The following is a 21,270-nucleotide window of genomic DNA, read 5'->3' on the forward strand; positions in this document are numbered from 1 at the left end:
CCGGGGCCCTGCTGTATGCCAAATGGAAAGGAATTTCTACTGGGACTTTTTATTCATAGTATAATTTTTATACTTTACTTGTTCTTATTTGGGTGTTTTTTTATGAGGGGTAGGAGTGTGGTAGGAGGGCCAGGACACTACACATTTCTTCTATCTGAACAAGTTTGGACAAATATTTCTGTGGTCCTTCAAGACCCTTTGGTGACCAACCTCAACGAGTGGGTGATGAGTTCCAGGTAGTTAATTATAAACATAAAGGGGTTTGTGTGGTGGATAATATTGCATGGCAATGATGCCAAGCATTATTGCAAGACTGGAGGGAGACAATACAAAATACATGATTATATAAGATACTGTAGCATTAAAGCATGATGTTACCATAATTAAGAAAGCCAGATAGGGGTACCAATTATTAGGGTCTGCCAAGTGTTGCTGTGAAAGGCTTTGGTGACATGATATTTCCCTTTCACACACCTTTGCTTACATGTATTTTGTTTGTGTCCTCATTTAATATAATGGTTCAAGTGGCAGTTTCATAAATATTCCTTATAGTATTAATGTATACTTCTTCAATATTTCTTAATGCATTTAAAATGGTGGAGGAGTTGACCGAATCAAATGCTTTTTCATAATCTAATAGAAACCCATATATAAACTTCTTCTCTCACATATATGTATGTGTGTGCTTTATACTGTATGAAGAGCCATACACATAATCTAAATTATAGCACATATTGTTAAATAATGTAACCCCTCTATTGCAATTGGAAATGTTTTGCAGGCTACCTTCTGCAGCTAGAGATACCCATATAAAATAAACTTAGTCTAATACTGTACTTCTGTAAAAAAAATATTTCATAGCATGAATTGTAAAAGACAAAATAATTAAGGAAAATATATACTATTCCAAATATTAAATCTAACATGCTCTTTAGAACTGGATGAAATCTGAAAATTTCAGTGGAAAATGACTCATAGCATTTTGTGATGTGCACTCTGATGCAGCCAGTTGCTTTAAATTAATTTCATGAGAATCGAATTTATTAGTTTATACACCATTATGCCTTTATTTCTCCTCATGCGGGTTCCCAGCAGACATAATTTTGCATTTCAGAAAGAGGATACACTTGAATTTGTTATTTTGCTTTGCCACTGTATTCAAAGACTATGGGGCCTATGCACTAAAGGTTAATAAAAAAAATCGCCGGGCCATTTAAATCACGGTTTCTATGAGCGTTGCTATCATGGTATTCAGAAAGCCTTGATTACCTGTCATAGCAAAATTCACAAAACGGGCGATTAGCGGTGATCTGATGAACGACCCTCTGAAAAGGCCTTACCCGGCGAGTTGTATCTGCTGCAGAGAGAGCTGCTCTGAGAGAGCCGTCTCTCCCTTTGCAAATCTCACCCGAAATGTGTATAAATTTAAATGTTGTTACTAGTTTAGACGAGCGGGGGTCTCCTGAGCTGATCCGCATTAGTTTCAGCCTCGGGGACCCCCTACTTCTCGAGATACAGGCTCCGTTATGGGGTGCCGGTATCTCCTATGCATTTTAGTCCCACGGTCACGTGACGCGGACATTTAAATGCATAGGAGATACCGGCACCAAACATAACAGGGCCTGTATCACGGGAAGTACAGTAGGGGGTCCCTGAGGCTATCCGCTATGGTAATGACCTTTAGTGTAAATGCATTTTTATTGCATAGGATCCATGCCAGGGGTCTCTGGTGCTAATATTAATGGATATCAGCTCCAGAGAATCCCGGTATCAATCCTATGCAGGAAAAATGCATTTTTTTTTCTAAGTCCCATCTCGCCGCTTCTCTGCAGGTTTCCAACACCTTCACGCCAACTTTTTCTGGCGTGAGGATTTTGTGATAAAATTACCATTCTAGAGCGGTGACAGGCGTTCATAGTCTAACACTGCTACTAGAATTGCACGAGTTTATGAACATGCCGAAATGCGGCGATAAGTGGCTTATCACTGCTGCCTCTGTGATTTTTTTATGAGCAATTTTTGGGGGGCGATTCAGTCTTTTATCGCCCACTTATCACCGCTTACTGAATAGTAGTAGGCATTTTGGGCGATAAGTGCTTGATAAGTGGCTTATGAATGCTTACTGCATAGGCCCCTATATGTGATAGTACTAATTGCTTACACTATCAATCCCTTAAAGGTTTACAATACAGCTTGCTCAAGAGCTACGATTCACTAAGCTTCACAGCAGCATATTGCACCCTGATCAGGCATTAACTGCCAGAGCCATATTTTAAAAGGGGCAACATGGTCAATTTAATAGAAGTTCGTGCAATTTCCTGGTCCCTCTCACCAATTTCTGCATCAGTTGAAAAAAAATACACTATTATCGAAAGTGCTTCTGTTGATGTTAATACTTCCGTTGAACTTGAAGTTGATGATGTTTGTGTTAAAGGTGTTGTTCATGATGATGATGGTGGTATTTAGGAAGAAAATTAAAACAGCCAGTGTCATTACATGCCCATGAAAAAGACATTCTCATGCCTGGTAAAAAGACAAAGAAATACACATGATTAGTTGAGATTGAAATACACACAATAGATGGTAAAAATGTGTTGATTAGTTGTGTATTATTGGCGAAAGAGGATGATTGGAAGGTGGTGTGGTAGTGCCAATCCTGGTCATTTAATGGGGCACCAAACAAGCCAGCACCTTTAAAGCATTGCCACCCAATTACATAACCTCCATGTGGGTACTGTACATTGCTTGTGCTGTATTGGTGGCACAAAGTTGAGAAGGAAGACCCAAGGATATACTCCTTGTGTAGCCCCTCAACCCCCCCCCACCAATCTCACATCGGGTGTCCTAGGGTGTCTCAAGCTCCGGCTACATGTCTGAATATGGTGCATACCTGCTGGCAACAGGAGGGCCTGAGTCTCCCGCGGTGACATGGGGGACAACAGGACAGGTTTCTGGGGTTGTGCCTTCATTCTCCTCAATGGTGCAGCGCCTCCATCTGTAGCAGGCCCCAGGGATATGGGGTGGAATCCCTACCGCAGGACTCCCCTGCCAGGGATGAGAGATTCCAGTCTCACACACTGTCTCTTTACAACCAGAACTCTTTATTCAAGCCCTCAGCAGCAGCAGATTACAGCAGGTACAGGCAGTCATTCTCAGCCGACTGTCTCCCTTCAGGATGCCCCCTTGATGCCACTCTGGGCCTAGGGCACCCAGAGTGGGTCTAGCTCTTCCCCACCCCCTATTCAGGGCAGGAGGTATTTGGTCAACCTATGTCCATATAGTCTAACAGCTCCACTCCTCTCACTAGCTACTCACAATACTGCACTTGTCCATCTAATGACACTGCCCTAAGTAGCTTCAGTAGGCACCGCCCCAGTCTCTCTTGATTGGACACAGGGTCAGGTGACCTACCTTCACTGACTCAGTGCAATGTCTGAAGCAGGGAAAATCCATGATAACTCCTGGCAACCCTGTCTTTACACAGGAATTACTGCCAGGAGGAGAAAGAAATATAGCCCAAACTACACACGGCTACACTTGCAAAAAACATATATAGATGATTATACATAACAGTGTTTTGTGCCTGGTGTTAGCCTGTGGCATAGAGTAAGACATTTTTTCTCCATAAAAGAGCAAGTGCTCAAGGTTACAAAATCAACAGCATCTTTCATACACTCTGTCTCCAACATAACATACAGTAGCGACAAAGTTTATTCGAGCAAATGCCGCTCGGCAGGATGCGTGGCGGCAGCGTGGAGAAGCGTTGGGAAGCGGCTCGTTCGCGTGACGTCGGTGACGTCACAGTCAAGCGAGCGCCCGGCTTCCCCGGCTTCCCCGGCTTCCCCGGCTTCCCCGACTCCCCTGAAGGTTTGAAGTGAGGTAAGCGGGGGAGCGGGGAAGCAGAGGGGCACAGCAGGCGCAGCTAGAGGGTCGGGAAGATGTTTAAATTGCGCGTGGATTGGAGGGGGGGGGGAACGGAGGGGACGCGGCTGGATGCGGCTGATGTGCTGACTTTCCTCAGCACCAGCCGGAGTAAATCCCAGTGAACCGGCGGCATTTGCTGCAATAAACTTTGTCGGTGCTGTATGTGATTTGATTGAATGGTCCAATACTATGAGCTTAAGGGAGCGCCCAAGGACTTATTTCTCTTATTTTCCCTTGAAATCGATGTAGCGGGATCCCCCTTCCGTACCTCGGGTGAGAGGGAGATGCTTCGCTGCTCTGCTGAGATGTGCGGTAGTGGTGGTGGCCATAATGGAATTGGCGCTCATGCGCGGAATCGGCATCAGCGGTGGCCATCTCAGATGTTGTGCCACAATGTAACTCAATGAGAAATGGAGATCACGGCGGGAGGTCTATGACTGGGCCATGAGAAGCTACGCACCACCCCAACAGGTGCTCACCATTGGGCAATTCCCCGCCAACACCTCCTTTTATGACATCTGTGTAATACTGGGGCAGTTCCTGGCCTACAGGCCACGTATATCCTAGCCCGCCAAACAGACCCAGAAAATGTATGGTGCGCAGTGCTAGTTACAGGTGGGTATGACTTAACGGAAGAAGGCGGTCCTCCCATCTTACGGTTCCGTGGAGCGGTAGATAGCGGGTGCCCTATAATCTATCCGGAAATACCCGTGAAGATGGAGCCCTCTAGTCTCACCTCTGACCTACAGGAGCTTCCGATGGTTGTGTCTTCACCTTCCCCAGGAAGTCCTAGCAGGAGCAAAGCCAGTGTTGCTTCCGGAAACAGCCGACGATCTGGTCGGAGCAGCAGTTCCCGCAGCTCGTAGGGTGTTCAGATGCTCGCAGAAGCCATACAGCAGTTGGCTGGTAACAGGGGTGAGTCGTCTCAGGCACAGCATTATCGTAAGTTAAAAGCTTTTTCAGGGGTATTGCCCATGTCCATCAGAGAAAAGGCATTCGAAGCCTGGAACGACCATATTTTGCAAGTACTGGAGGAATGGTCTTGCACCGAAGCTGTTAAGAGGCAGGGGATAATGGAGTGCCTGAAACCCCCCACCTCTACAATGGTGATAATGCAATGAGAACTAGATACAGACGCTATGGCACAGAGGTTAGTGGACTTCTTAACTCGGGTCTACGGCTTAGAAGAGGACGAAAGCCTAAGTTCTATAGTCTATAGAAAGATGGGGAAGAGCTGTCTGAGTTTATTCAATAGATACAGTTAGTTTTATAGATTCTACATTCCCACGATAAAATTTCAGTCTCTGAAGTGGTTGAATATAGCAGAAAACAGTTCGAAGGGGATCTATACCCACCCATCATATAGCCACCATGATCTGGTGTTCCCTGCTACAAGGAAGTCCTCCTACGTTTGAGGGCTATTGGGCCTGGTGAAAGGGCATGAGGCCCATACACGGTTACACACTCCCAAAAAACATAAAGACCCCTGAAATGGAGAGACCAAAGAGGCTTCGTCCAAGAACCTATTGAGACGGAAAGTGCTGAGGATAACCCTCCTTCCGTGGTGCCTGTCTCCGCCCCGGAACCCAGTCACTATGCCTAGCACCTGTGCGACCTGGGGTACACGTTGTTACACTGCAACAAAGAGGGTCACATGGCAAAGGACTGCAAACAGTCGAAAACCTCCACTACTACGGCCCTGTCCTACGTCACCCACAGGGAAGAACGTCCAACCAATTCTACCAAGACCCCTCCTACTGGCGATCCCGGTTTTTAAAACCAAAATACCATATTTTTTTTGAATAAACAAAACACTGGATTAAGTGCACGTCTACTGGCATGTGACCTTGTCAGCAGAGAGATTAAGCAGTGGTAGATGTTTTGGATTCTAGCAAAGTGTGTGTGTGTGTGTGTGTGTGTGTGTGTGTGTGTGTGTGTGTGTGTGTGTGTGTGTGTGTGTGTGTGTGTGTGTGTGTGTGTGTGTGTGTGTGTGTGTGTGTGTGTGTGTGTGTGTGTGTGTGTGTGTGTGTAAAATATTGGAAGGGTAAGGCAGTGAAATTATTTAAACATAGACCTTGTAGGAGATGACATGACTCCTAGGGGCTCATTCACTAAACTTTGATAAGTGGCTTATAGCACTATTGTATTGTATGTCTTTATTTATATAGCGCCATTAATGTACATAGCGCTTCACAGTAGTAATACACGTGGTAATCAAATAAATAACAGATCATATAAATAACAGATCATGGGAATAAGTGCTTTAGACATAAAAAAACATATACAGACCAGCGCCCAAAAAGTCCAATAAGTCCCAAATAGAGTCCAAACAAATGAAGGGGATAGAATCCAGATGGTCCAATCACTAGAAGATCTCCAATCCAGGGGTCCGTAGCATAGGGACAAAGACAAAAAGAAAAATCATAGTGTAATACGTAATATTAAAATTAAACAAACATAAAACACATAACAAGAGACATAACACTTGACAAACAAGCTGAAAATAAAATAACTATTTATTAAAACAAAAGGAGCCTGCTGCAGCGGGTCATCAAGGGGTTAAAACCCAAAACCCTACTTACAGCAGGACTGGAATAATGCACGTGTGTGACCAAGTAGATGCAGACGCCGGTAGCAGTGAGGGTCCTCGCGGACTCCACGATATGTGGTATATGTCCCGTTTTCCTCGGACTTCAGAGAACTCTCCAAGATGGATACAGAGGAAGGGGAATACACACACATGCAAAGCAGCCTCTCTCGCGATAACACGATGACGCTGTTTCCTACTTCCTTTGACTCAAACGTTCCACAACCAGCACTTCTCCAAGGTGCCGTGACCTCTGACCCTACGCGTTTCGTGACTGACGTCACTTCCTCATGGGATGGTTAGACATAAAAGTAACATTAAGGAAGAGAAGTCCCTGCTCCGAGGAGCTTACAATCTAATTGGTAGGTAGGAAGAAAGTACAGAGACAGTAGGAGGGAGTTCTGGTTAGTGCGTCTGCAGGGGGCCAAGCTTTATGTATCATGTGCCCAGTATTATCCACAGTGCTATTCATATGCTTGTTTAAGCAAGTGTGTCTTAAGGTGGGTCTTAAAGGTGGGTAGAGTGGGTGCTAGTCGGGTATTGAGGGGAAGTGCATTCCAGAGGTGCAGGGCAGTCAGTGAAAAAGGTTTGAGGCAGGAGAGGCCTTTAGATACAGAGGGGGTAGAACTAAGACATCCTTGAGAAGAACGCAAGAGTCAAGATAGTGCATAACGAGAAATTAGGGCTGAGATGTATGGCGGGTCAGAAGAGTGTAAAGCTTTAAAAGTGAGGTGGAGAATCGAGTGTGAGATGCGGGATTTGATCTGAAGTCAGGAGAGGGATTTCAGGAGGGGCAACACGGAGACAGATTTAGGAAAGAGCAGAGCGATTCTGGCAGCAGCATTTAGGATAGATTGTAGGGGAGAAAGGTGAGATGCAGGAGGTTACAGTAATCAAGACGGGAGAGAATGAGGGCCTGAGTCAGAGTTTTAGCAGTCGCGCAACAGAGGAACGGGCGTATCTTAGTGATATTGCGGAGGAAAAAGCGACAGGTTTTAGAAACGTTTTGAATGTGAGAGGAGAATGTGAGAGAGGAGTCGAGTGTGACCCCTAAGCAGCGTGCTTGGGCTACTGGGAGAATGATCGTACTTCCAACAGTAATGTGGAAGGAGGTAGTAGGGACATATTTGGGAGGAAGTATGAGGAGTTCTGTTTTTGCCATGTTGAGTTAAAGGCGGCGGAGGGCCATCCAGGATATATAGCAGAGAGACATAAATGCTCTTAAAGTGCGATAGTGCCTGTGTTGCTATTCACAAAGCTCCAATAGCAGGGCGATATAGCACTGAAACTGCTTTTTATAGTACTATAACACTGTGGCAAAAAAAGCCACGCGATAAGCCAAAAAATGTCCCAAATCGCATTTTTTGCCAGAAACTGTTATTCACTAGGCAGTGATAAGCATATCGTACTTTAAAAACGTGCAATATTTTGGCGCCAGCTAAAACGTAAAAAAAAAACAAAAAAAAACAAGTAGTGGGATCTTGCATTTTTTGACAACACTTTTGTGTTTTTGTGTTTTTTCTTAGTGAATACCATTTTGACACGTTTTAGTGTGCTGTAAAACAATGCAAAGTTGCTCTCAATGCACTGATTTTATCGAGGTTTAGTGAATTATTCCCCTAGTGTGTAAAGAAGATGTATCTGCCCAAACTATCTGTTAAATAGGTTGGCAAATGGATGCTCTAAAGAAACAAGGAATCATATGATTTATGGGGTTCATTTGACAGGTATGCTGTACACTGTTCAGAGGCAACACACGTTCTAATAGAAAAACATTCTTAAAATAAATTTTAAAAAAATAAGATATTACCGGTAATTTTCATGTTACCCCTGTGTGAGGAGAGCCACACACTCGCCGCACCTCCTGGCAGGTTCCTCTCCAATGTGTAATGGACATAATAGCAGCCAATGAAAAAAAGGGGGATGTCATGTTCAGGGCAGATCTGCGTGGACCTGAGGGCTATCAGGTTCGGTCAAGGATTGGAGAGTGTGCACGTGGTGGCAGGATCAGCCGTTAATAATAATAATACTAATACAAATAATGATTTTATATATAATAATTATATAATATTTATAGTCTGGATGTGATCGAGAGCCGTCAGAGGTGACCCTCAACGGCTACAAAGCACAGCGGTACCGAAGCACCCTTTGCAAAGTACAGACCTGCAACATTTAGTACACAAGAGCTCCCCCGGTGTGCTGGCATCATCACAAGCCAACATACCCAGGATAGAGTGACACTGACTCACACCTGCGCACCATTATTGGGAACTGTATTTTATTGTATGTTATATGTGGGGATCCTCTGCTGAGAATCACAGGTTGTCTAAGTTATTAATTGTACAGTAAACCCGTGGTACCATCCATATACTGTCTGTTTTTTCTCCCGCCCGCCATCTGACCGTAGACCATGAGTGGCCCATTAAGTTTATCAATAGGGACTCGGGCCCCCACCTCAGCAATAGTCATACGTCTGAGAGTTAAAAAGGAGGGGTTACATTCAAATAAAAGGTGTTTTTTAAATGGTTACAGTTTCGAATTTCTGGAATCTTGTCACATTGCTCCTTGTTGAATTAAAGACCAGACATTGATTTCAGGGGTGGGTGGAATGGGAAATAGCATCAGGATTCGGCTAAGGCCTCATGACTGTGGTCCAGATGAAAAACTCTAAAATTAAATTTTGGACAGCTAAATAAGGGGCAGATTTAGCGTTATCTAATGACAGTAGAGTCATATCATTAAATGGGAAGCTTGCGTCTACTGTACATTTAAACTTGACAAAGAAAAAATCCAAATGGCATTTTGTGCAGGGGTAGGTAAAATGATGAACCAACAAACAGAGTGTAGGCGTATCTGTTCCTAATGTATTGAAATAAGTTCTACATGGGCTTACACCTGTTAAATACGTCTTGATTTTGCGTCCAATTTAGAGTCATTAAACGGCAGGTCTTTAATTTAAGAAGGCTCCTAGTTGTGTGCTTACGCTGGATCAACAGCAAGTCAGACTACATTGTAAGAACAAGTAGGAAAAACAGGATAAAAATCCAAATAGCAGTGCTTCAGCTAGGTGGATACATATGAAGGCAAACAGTATCAATTGTAGCCAGTTGGGGGAGACGTGAAATAAAGCTGTCTGTGGTATTGGACCCAGTGCACTTGATAGCAGTAAGAGTAGAATAATATATAATGTCCATATGATTGAAGACAAATGTAGATATGTGTATCAAACAATCCTGATATTGCTTCACCGGACTATGTTGATCTTACCTGCAGCACTGTTCCTGGTCAGCAACTCCCCTTGATAAACAAGGGAAGAAACAATACTCACTTATACAGCCACTTCTCCATTGGTGCGTGCATCACGCAGTATGTTGTAGGCAAAGTAGAGAATCCAAAGATTGCAGTGATGCACAGCGGAAGGAGGGGACCAGTACCAAAAATGTGGGTTAAAAACGAGTATTTAATGGAACATGGTGTAGAGGGGGAAAGCAAACACACTCTGACGCGTTTCAGGCTAAAGCGCCCTTTATCAAAGAGTACAATCGCGTCTCATATCCCCGCAGTTATAAAGGGGATTCCCCGCCCACAAAACTCACTGATGTCGCGCGAATTTGGCGCGAAAATCAAGGTTCCAAGCTATTGGTAAATCCAACTCCCAATCAGAGCTCTAGATTGAGAGGGTGCGTCTGATGCGGGTGAGGTTTCCTATTTGACTGCGGGGATGGACAAAATGTAAAAAAACTGAAGCTGTTAAGACAGAATGAACAAACAATTAACACATATATTTATAAATTCGCCAATTGGTTCCAATTATGGATGATGATTGAGGGAGACATAGTATGAAATAGGATATCTCCATAGTGGTAATACATAAATCACAATAAACATTGGGTGGGTTCATAATGTATGCTTATACTCTAATACCCATATGTTTAGTGAGCAAACACAGGTATGACAATACAAGAGAAACATAACATGGTATATGACAAATGAATAAAAAGCAAATAATTTTATATGTCCATAATATGAAGGGATAATTTGGCCACGGATAAACACTTGCCTGTCCACTTATTAATAGATCATATGTTGAATATGTTAGTGAAAGAAATAAAAATAATAATTCGCGAATTTATAAATATATGTGTTAATTGTTTGTTCGTTGTAAGAACATCCCACTGTCTCTGCAAGCTGCAAACCCAAAACCACTACACTATATATATATATGTGTCAGTAGGAGTGCTACTGGGTAGTGACCTAATGTATACAAGAAAAGACAAAATAAAGCCTCAACACTACATCCAACATGACACATGTAACATGTAACATGATAGCATGTAACGTAATAATAAGTCAGGGTTGTTAAAGCTGCAGTTCAGTCTTTTTTTTTTTTATTCAATAGTTTCATGTGGGCAATCTCTAATTACCTAAAGAACTGTATAGCTGCCAGTCAATTTGTTCTCCATGTATTGATTGGCGAAATCTTTAGATATGGGATATGTTTTTACTCTTCTTCTGTCACTCAGTGGAAGCTCATGAATATTCATGAGCACTCCTGCACTGACATGTGCTAGAGGGAGGGCAGGGCTGACAAAGGGGTGTGCCAGGGCTTGTGACAGGACATGAAGGGGCAGTGCCTTAGTAAATACGTGTTAAAATAGAATACAAGAAAATTGGTCTTTCAAAGTTGTTTTTTTAAAAACAGAAAATGCTAAAAGTATTTTTTCTTACTACAGAACTGATTTATTAAAAAAAACCACACATGCAAGATATTGACTGAACTGCAGCTTTAATTAATCTGTTGGTCAAAGCATTATAAGCCTACAACCACATCAAGGTTAACCCTAAAGTACAGATTCTACATGTAACGGGTATTCCCCCTACCCCAATCGCAGATAGAGTGCATGTTAGGGGGAACCTATATGTTACCAGGTGTGGTGCGTATACCTGCAGGTTCACAGGAGGCCTGAGCCTCCGCTGATGGGAACCTGGGGTGCTTCTCTGGAACGTTCGCTCGTCAGTGAGTGCCTCCACCTATGTAGGATTCTATAGGAATGTAGAATGGCCCTAGCATAGGAACCCACATTCACAGTAAGCACATACACCGAAGTATATATAAGAAAAGTTTACTGTATACAACATAGAACATAACTTATACATCAATGACAATAACCTTAGTGTCACCCCTGTAACACTGGGCCTCATAGGCCGTAACCCCACACCATATATCCCTGAGTCCCAAGTGTCCCAAGAGTTCCACAACCCCACCCACGTGTGGGACAGCGCTGCCCAGTAAGATGAAATGTATAGGTGGTGCACTTGGTGACTTGGATAATACCTGCCCTGTGCGCATATGACCTTTACTTGGAATCCCTTGCTCCAGGAGATGATCCAAGATGCCTCCGCCTCAACGGGGGTGGCTCCCACATGGAGTGATCCACCTTTATAATGTCTCTTATCTCTGCTAACGCAGAGGATGTTATACCTTCACAGCAATTCACCTTCACAGCAATTCACCTTCACAGCAATTGCCAGGATAGTTACGTTTCCTGGCTGGACCCTCACTTGTCTAGATTCTACAGGACCCTGTCCCTATCTCAGGGGAGTCCCTGCAGTAACCACAATGTGAGGTGAGTAGAACCTTGCTGGGGCGTAAGGGGAGACTACTGGCATAGTGCAGGAGGCTACTTTCCTCCCTGCACAAACACACCCTCCCCTCTCTGTGTCCCAGCTCCTACTGACGCTCTAACACTCGTGCTCAACTGTCAGCTTCCTGACTCCAGCACGCAATATTGTATCTCCTTTGCTGCAGGAGAATCTGTAATCCTTAGTGGGCTGTGTGACTGCATGTGCTCTGGGTGAAATGGCAATCCCCAGAGGCTGCTGGGAATTGTAGCCCACTCAGGACCTCTTTAGCATTGGGACCACATGCGCTGTCTTTACTGCGCACGCGCGATCCTGTAATGGCCGCCGCTGCACTCAACTGCGCATGCTCTAACTCTGGTAGGCCCTGCGCTACTGTAATGGCTACTGCGGTGGTTCTACGCATGTGCGACCTCACACGAACCTTAACATTGCCGCCGGCACTCCTGGTGCTGTACAGCGCGTGCGCGACTACACTGCACAACCAAAAGCTCCTGCAAGATGGCGGCACCCTGTAGCTGATGTCGCCGGCAGCCCCCGGCGACGTGAACGCCCCCACAGCTCCCCGACATACCACGGGAGTCCCAGTTCTCCTGCGGTGGAAAGGGGGGCCAGGGGGAAGCCTTCTACACTCACTACCTGCAAATGTTTTCTTTGCCTCTCTGCTGGAGGAAGACATCTCTGAATAGACTGGTCATCCCAGGTATAAATCAGGACCTGCCATTTAAAGTGGGGTGAGGGAATTTAAAACCACGAGGAGGGGTCACAAAACTCCCAATAGTTGTTTCCAGGTAGTAGGTGCCGTTTTTACTGTATGTCTAGCTTGCAATAAATCAACCATTTATTCAGTTTGGAGTTGCCTGGCTATTTTCCCCTCTCAGGATACCAGAAGCAGGATTTCTTCGGCTGTGCTCTATCTACACCCACTACTACCTTGAATCTACATCGGATGGACTGCACGCCACAGATGATGCGAGTGTCCATGGAGTGTACAGGTAAAGAGCCGCAGTGCCTTACTACATATCCTGTACACAACGGACATTATCTTATATATTTTCATATACTGGTTGGGTGTTTATTGAAGTGTACACAGTTGTGGATGTCATGCGGGCTCCACTAGACACTTATCCCTTCCAGTTCAATTACATTGTCATATTGTGGACACTCATCTTCATCTGGACACTTAATCATATACTGTATCTTCTACAGATGGAATTAGCTCCAATTTTTGAGCACTACACTCACTCTACTGTTCAATAGTTGTTTCCAACCTACATTTCTGCAATCTGACCAATATAATCAGGGTTGTCTTTTAGCTTCTTCTACAGAGGGACATGGGGACAATTAGTTGTGAACTCTCCTTTGCTAGTTTTAAATAACAATTACAACAATAATATACCATAAAGTTTGGTAAATCTGTCTTTCATAACATACAGTATACTCAAATGTTAACATAAAGTAAAGACTGCCACAGTAAATATTATAGTGTTTAAAAAACAATCTTTATTCAATGGAAAAAAATTGAAAGCATTTCCACTGATAGCTTTACCACTGAGGAAATCAACTTACTGTTCCGAAACACACAGAGGCAATGAGCCAACCGTCCCCATGTGTTATTTGGAAATGACAGAGTGTTTGGTTTTTGACACACCTGCTTTAGATGAAGAGTATTGAATTCTAGCTTCATAACTGTCATAGCCCACTGCAAATTATAGGTCCTAAGCAGAAGATTTTTAGCAATTTAGTTAGATATCTGTGGAAATGATGGAAACAAAATCTGCAGGTAATTAGCACTATCCCCAGTTTGCCTTTGGAAATCCTTCTAATCACCAAATTGCTTAATTTACATTATATCCACTTCCACCTGTTTTATTTAATTTAGAAAACACAACATTTGGGTGAAATTAAAATCCATCTTTATATTGATATGATAAATGTTGGTTTGGCGTTAGTTACTTTCACTCCGAAGGAAATAGCACAGTTGAGGCACATCATTTAGACTTTGTTTTTTAAATCAAATTTATTTTATGATGCCCAGAGTGGTTTTTCAGACTCCCTGAAGTAGCTCAATGTTGTTTTATTTATTTGTGCAGCTTCCGAAAAGTACCAAAATTACATAACATCCAGACAACGAAGAGATTGATTTGGATATTTATTGTTTACAGTACAGCTATATTTTCTTTTAAAAAGTCTGAAGATGTTCTGGGAATAAATGATTCAATGTTGTATTTTAAGTCACACTCCACCAGCATTTTCCATGATTTTAATTTCAAGTGCTACAGTACTACATGTATGATATATATATATATATATATATATATAAAAAAAAAAAAGTCAGTACTTTTTCACAGCTGTGTAGTTCTTTTTTTAACCCATACACTGCTGCAGTGATTGCAAACCATTGAAGTCGAGGCAAAACTTTTGTAAGAAAAAGAGAGCTAGTATTCTGATGTTTTCTATAAACGCAGAGCTCCAGGTAGGGATAGGCAAAACTGTAAAAATCAGTTTCCCGGAATTCTGCGGATCATGGAAAAAATCCACCCCGCACACTTAAAAATCCGAGCGAATTCATTCAAATCCATTACTGAATACAATCTGGACGTATTTTTTATAAATCCCCAAATGGATTCTTAAAAAAAGAACGAAGAGCCCAAGAGAGAGGGACCTTTCTAATGTTATTAGCTGTCGCCATTTGTATATATCCCATCAAACGTCCCTCTGAATAAATTAGGGGCACATGCCTGTGCTGAAACCAGCATCAAAAAGGAAAAAAGGGATTGGCAGAACCGCAACCCCCGTTGAAAAAACGGAACTCACCAGAGAGTGGAAAAAAAGAAAATATATATTGATTACATGCTTAAAACACAAACAAAAAATACAAAAATGACACGGAATCTCCTTTAGCTGAGTTTCACCTTGTTTTTAATTGTGTGTCAGAAAACGTGTTTTGTATGTATGTATATCTTTATTTATATAGCGCCATTAATGTACATAGTACTTCAGAGCAGTAATACACGTGACAATCATATGAATAACAAATAATACAAAGAACACATATCCCTATTAGAATATGAAGAGAGAGAAAAGTCAATACTTTAGATGAGGTGTACTCCTAAATACTCCAAGTGGGTAAAATACCCCCTAGAGATGTACAATGACCTGGACAAAAAAAATCCTTTTAATACATGAATGAATAACACAATAATACCGGCGCCTATAAACAATATTTTAAATCACCTAATGTGATTACTGACCAATTTACAGTCCAGCCCTTAGAATCCAGACATGGTCACAGAAGTCTTGATAGATGTCTCATAACATGTGGGAAAGTGCAAAAGAGAATATCATAGTGCAACACTGATAACAATAACCAAAATAAAAACACAAAACAATAACATAAAACACAGAATAACTAAACATATACTGGTGACATTTAATAAGAATACACAAAATCATTAAAACATAATTGCACAAGCTACTGGTGAACTCCTCCAGGGGGTTAAAACGTGAATCCTACTCACAACAACGTGGAAGATAACCAGTACCCAGCAGCATCAGCTGCAGATATCACCGTGGAGGAGTGCAGGAGGGGGACTCCGCAGATCTCTTCAGACCTCAGACACCGCTTCCACGTGTCCTGCTCGTAGCTCACAGACTCGCTGTGAGCGTCGCCGTCGGATGGCGCGGTTGCGCATGTGTCATCCCCCTATAAACAGGCTAATGAATGGACGAATGGGGAGTGCAGTCAAACAATTACAATAGTCTATTAAGATACTAAAAATAGTGCGCACATATAGGTTTTAAAACAAAAGTAAAAAACAAATTCATGATCTTGATGCTCAGGTAAGTGGGTAACGCAGGTAAGTTTTATTATCTGGTGAAAATATTAACTTTAAGCAATAGGCTATATGACACCATATTGTTGATAACTTGTTGTTAAAGTAAGTATGGTTATCGGCAGTAGTAAGCTTAATAAGCACAGGACTATGTACACATACAGAGATCTATGATAACATCACCAAGTCTCCTAAACAACCTGACACTGACATATCTGCATGCTTGCAAAAATTCACTCATAGCTGCATCAAACTCACACACAATACACCTGGGGTAGGTCAAGAGTATATGTCCTCCACTCGGACATTTGAGAAAACTCTGCCTTAATGGGCTACTATTTGCAATTATACAGATAGCGAGTAACCACTAGAGTAGGAGCAGGCACACATAATGTGTCATTAGCTTAGGAGCACGATTCTATGACCGTATCCAGTTATAGCCCCCTTATAAGCTCCTAATGCAAAATGTATCAGTGGTAATAAGGTATTGTAACAATAAAGTAGCACTTTCTGACGGCCATGTATCCGATCTGCCGCCTCTCCCAGGACACGAGCATCATAATATCAGTGCGCACCACCTGACGTACGTTTCGCATCACGCGCTTTTTCAAAGGCGGATACCACCCAGTCAGTGGGTGAAGATATTTATACACGCCCTATCGCTATGGTAATGGGTGAACGTGTTAATCCGTGTTGGTGCTGGTGTTCTAACACTCGCCTCTGCAATTGTCTGGTGGTTTTCCCCACATATTTTTTCCGGCATTTATACACTGCTTGATAAATGACTCCAATTAATAAATTGTTTAATTGTATACTTTGTACTGGCATCCCAATTGTAAAAAAATTTGTGGGATGTGAGAAATCTGCAGGCTCTTAAACTCTTGGTTTGACCCTTGGCACTTAAAATTGCCTATTTTATTTATTTATAAAATATTTTACCAGGAAGTAATACATTGGGAGTTACCTCTCGTTTTCAAGCATCTGCTGTGCGATACGCTTTTGACCTTCTTCTTAGCCAGGTGTCTTTAATAGAAGGTGTAAAATGGCTGTGAACTAGTTTGTCCTTAATATTTTGCACTCTCCAAGTGTTGGTCTAGATTTTAATCCTCCAAAAGGATATACCAATGGTGATTTAGAATATAATTTATCCCGGACTATTGGTCCCAATGAAGCGAACTAATTTTTCCTCTGATGCATTTTTAGAGTTCTTGGAATTATCGGAAAGCAAAGAACTGTGGTCACTATATTTAGTTCTATTATATGCTTGTTTAATAGATATTTTTACTATAGCCCTGTAGAGGGAGAGGGGGTTGGCCCGGTATTAAAGGGGTTGCACCCCATATGGCCACCCCCTGACCTCACCAGGGAGGCAAGGGGTTAACTGGACTGCGGTCCAGGAATGTGGCTTACACCTTGTCATGTCAGGAAACTGTATGTTCCCCTGTTCCCATGTTTCATTATAATCCTGTATTTTAATGTTTTAAAGTACATTTCTGTATCTCCAGTTCTGGAGGTCGCAGAGAGTTGATATTTGGCCAATGTGTGGAGTCACTGTAGGCATTAAGAACTGGCAAATTTCGACCCACTGAGCCCACCAGAATGGAACTTATTAATATGAGTAGATATTAAAGTATATATGTATGATATTTTGGATCTGCTCTGAAAATGCAGGCCATCTGCTATGCTAATAGGTCATGAAGGGCAGCCGGCTGATTTAGCCTAAGCACTGTGATCAAAAGTTAACTGCCTGGATTGTTTACACTAAGTACTAATCAACAGACCAGTACTAATCAACAGACTCTGCCACTCTAATTGTTACCTGAGGGTGGAGAATCATCAAACTGGAGTGGTTTGTAAGTGTTATGTCTACACCTACAAACAAGGCAGATACTTCATTTGGTAAACTGGTCGTCGCCCCTGATTTAATTATGGGGCTACCCATAGAGTCCCAGTACACATGGGCTAATTAGCTGGGGGGCATGGGTTAATCTGTGTCTCCTCGTTAGGGATTGGATACAGATAATTGTTCACCAATAGTCTGTATTCAATGTTAAGAATAGGGTTACACAGGTATATAAACTGTGTCCACCCTACAGTTTTTAGTTGTGCTTCTGATTCCACCTGGAATGTCACCGGATTGCTGGAGAATTGCTAGCTGATACTTCTCCATCCCCAAACCCTAAGTAAGTGTTACCTTCTTGTCCGTTAATTGTACTATATTGCTGTGTTCACCTTTTTAAGGAATAAATATATTTTATATCTAAGCCTCGTTCAGTTCAACCCAGATATTTGGTGTTCATTATATCTTGTCATAAGCTACCGTGACAAGCCCGCTCTAGGAAACGTAATTTAATTAATTTCGCTTCATTTTCAAATTCTAAATCTGTGGAGCTGTTCTTTTGACCCTGAGGAACTGTCCAATTTGAATCCCTGATATTAAACTTTGTGGGTGATGGCTGTCTGAATGCAACAAGTTATTAGTTGCAGTTAACTTGCGATGCATAGAAGTCTGCAAAAGGCCCATAGGACCTCTGGAAATTGTTAAATCCAAAAAGGACACTTGTTGTTTGCTGACCTCATACGTTAAATGCAAATTTATATCATTGGTGTTTAATACTCCAACAAATTCTTAAAATAGCTGTTGTGGCCCCTGCCAGAGAACCAGAATGTCATCGATATACCTCGCCCACAAAGTAATGTGTGAGTTATATCTAAGGTTCTCATCACAGAAGACCACCTCAGCCTCCCACCACCCCAAATTTGCGTAGTGGGAGTGCATGTGGTCCCCATGGCAGTACCTGTGAGTTGATGGCATAATTTCCCATCTAACGTGAAGAAATTGTGGGTTAGGATAAACCTTAGTAGGTCCACAATTAACTTATTGTGGTTTGAAAAGTGACAGGTCCTCATCTTCAAAAAATATGAGACAGCCTCTATACCCACTTGATGTGTTATAGAGGTATAGAGTAATTCTACATCCAAACTAATAAGTAACGTCTTATTGTCAATGATGACATTGTTTAATCTATTTAGGGCATTCTTCGTATCTCTCGGATACGAGGGCAATGAGTTGACAAAGGGTCTTAACACAAGGACCACATACACACTCGATTGCTCTGTTAAGTTAGAAATTACCGAGACAATCGGTCTACCCGGTGGGGGAAGTGTGCCTTTGTAGATCTTTGGTAGGCTATGGAAGGTTGCTAACCTAGGTGTTATGGTTAGTAGTAATGTATGTTCTTTTTTAGACATAACATTATCCAGAAGGCCTTGGTCCAAATCAGTTTCAATTCTTTTCTGAATTGAACTGTGGGATTCATTGGAAGTATTATGTAGCAGCACCTATCATATAAAAGTCTCTTGTTTTTCCTGACGTAATCAGATGTATTAAGGATCACAATATTACCGCCCTTGTCGGACGGCTTTATTGTGATGCTTTCGTCATTCTGTAAGTCCTTTAAGGCTTAGCGATCTTTCCAACTCAGATTATCAGAACTTCTTTTTTTAATTTTTCCAGATATTTAATTACAAACTTCATAAACATTTAAACATTAGGACTCGTCTCTAATTGAGGTGTGAAACTTGATTTAGGTTTAAGCTCTGTAAAGTGACCCTCTCCTAATTCTCTAGCTGATACTTGTAGGAGTGCTGTCATGTCCCTAATATTGCCTAGATCTATTTGATCTAACTGATTTTGGCCCTGATATTTTAGTTGTGCCAATTCTCTCCTTTTAAAGAACTTATGGAATAAGAGCTTTCACCCAAAAAGATGTGCGTCCTTCAACCAATCAAACAACCAAAAATCCTCAGATGGGGAAAAGGACAGACCCCTACTTAAAGCACTTACATCATCTAATGTCAAAATTCGGTTTGAAAGATATATTATCAGATTGCTACTTAAAGTCTGTATTTCTACCTTTGTCTCCTGAACTGGCGTTGGTGACCGGATGGCCAAGCAGTGCCCTGCGGCCTGGGACCAGGCCACAGAACCCCAAAGACATTCAGGCGAGATACTCCAGCTGGAGCTTGCCCCACGAGGCGGATCAGGATCCTAAGGAGTTAGGGGATTTGTGTCGGAGGCCCTGCTCCATGGGATTCGCTCCCATTTACCATGTCAAGCAGCACCCTTTGAGTACCCAGGCAGGTACCCAACATGCACCTACATCCACAGGGGGTAGCGCTACCTCACACTTGGGTGGGACTTGGGGGAAGGACACCAGGGATATTGGTGCAACTGCACACTCAGTACTTTGGGGGAACCACCACGTGTTGAGGTATTGGGTGTACACTGGGGGTTACACTTATTATTGTTATTGCATGTGTGTTCAGCAAACATTAGTTATTTACCTTGTGTGTATTATTCATTACTGTGATTGGTTCCTGTGATGGGTTATCCCTCCAAAGCAGGGATCCCTCATTGGTGGAGGCGCTGCACACAAGGAGAACGAGCTAACCCCAGGCTCCCAGAGGCAGAGACTTATGCCTCCTGTGAGCAACAGGTACAGCAACATGAGCAGTCACCCGCGTAGTTCCCATAGGCATAGGGAAAAGGGGCTACATAAAGAATATCTTCTTGTTGTTTACCTAAAAGTCTCTGGCGCCCTTTATCAACTTCAACATCTACCTCCAAGCTTACATACCCTGCCTGCCGACACCAGCTCCTGAGATCCAGGTAAATAGAGTCCAGTGCACAACACCTGCACTTCTAACTACACCTGTGCAACTCACTCCTTTTAAGCCGAGTAAGGAGAGGGGTTACATAAATAAAGCTGTGGCCATTAATTTCTCAAGTTGTATGGGGTGTTTGTTGGGAAAGGGAGGGGGGTCCAGATCGAGGTAAGTCATGTCTAATAATCAACTGGAAACACTGGGTGGATAACAGGTAAGGCAGAGAGATAAGGGCAATAAATCGTACTCACTGTTAATAAACCTTGCCATAAAAATACTTATACCTGCGTGATTTCTTTATATATTAAAGAAAAAAGGCGGGTCATAGTGTTAATGTATTAAACACATCACTGTCATTAAGTTAATGTGGTCCTATGTGCAATTGGATCTCTACATATCTGAAAGAAAAAAATAATTAAAAAAAATAGAAAACAACAATTAAGAATAATGCAAGTTATTCAGTTTTCCAGCAAACCCAAAGTCATATGAAACTGCTGGGAAATTACATTATTACCTAAACTGCAATATATTCTGGCTTTATATGCAACAATGCATCGCTGAAATAATACCGTGTGCAAGAAAAAAAAGCAATTTGCAAGAGATAGAGCTACTTAT

This window comes from Ascaphus truei, chromosome 7 (assembly GCF_040206685.1).
Source record: "Ascaphus truei isolate aAscTru1 chromosome 7, aAscTru1.hap1, whole genome shotgun sequence".
NCBI classification, from domain to species: domain Eukaryota; kingdom Metazoa; phylum Chordata; class Amphibia; order Anura; family Ascaphidae; genus Ascaphus; species Ascaphus truei.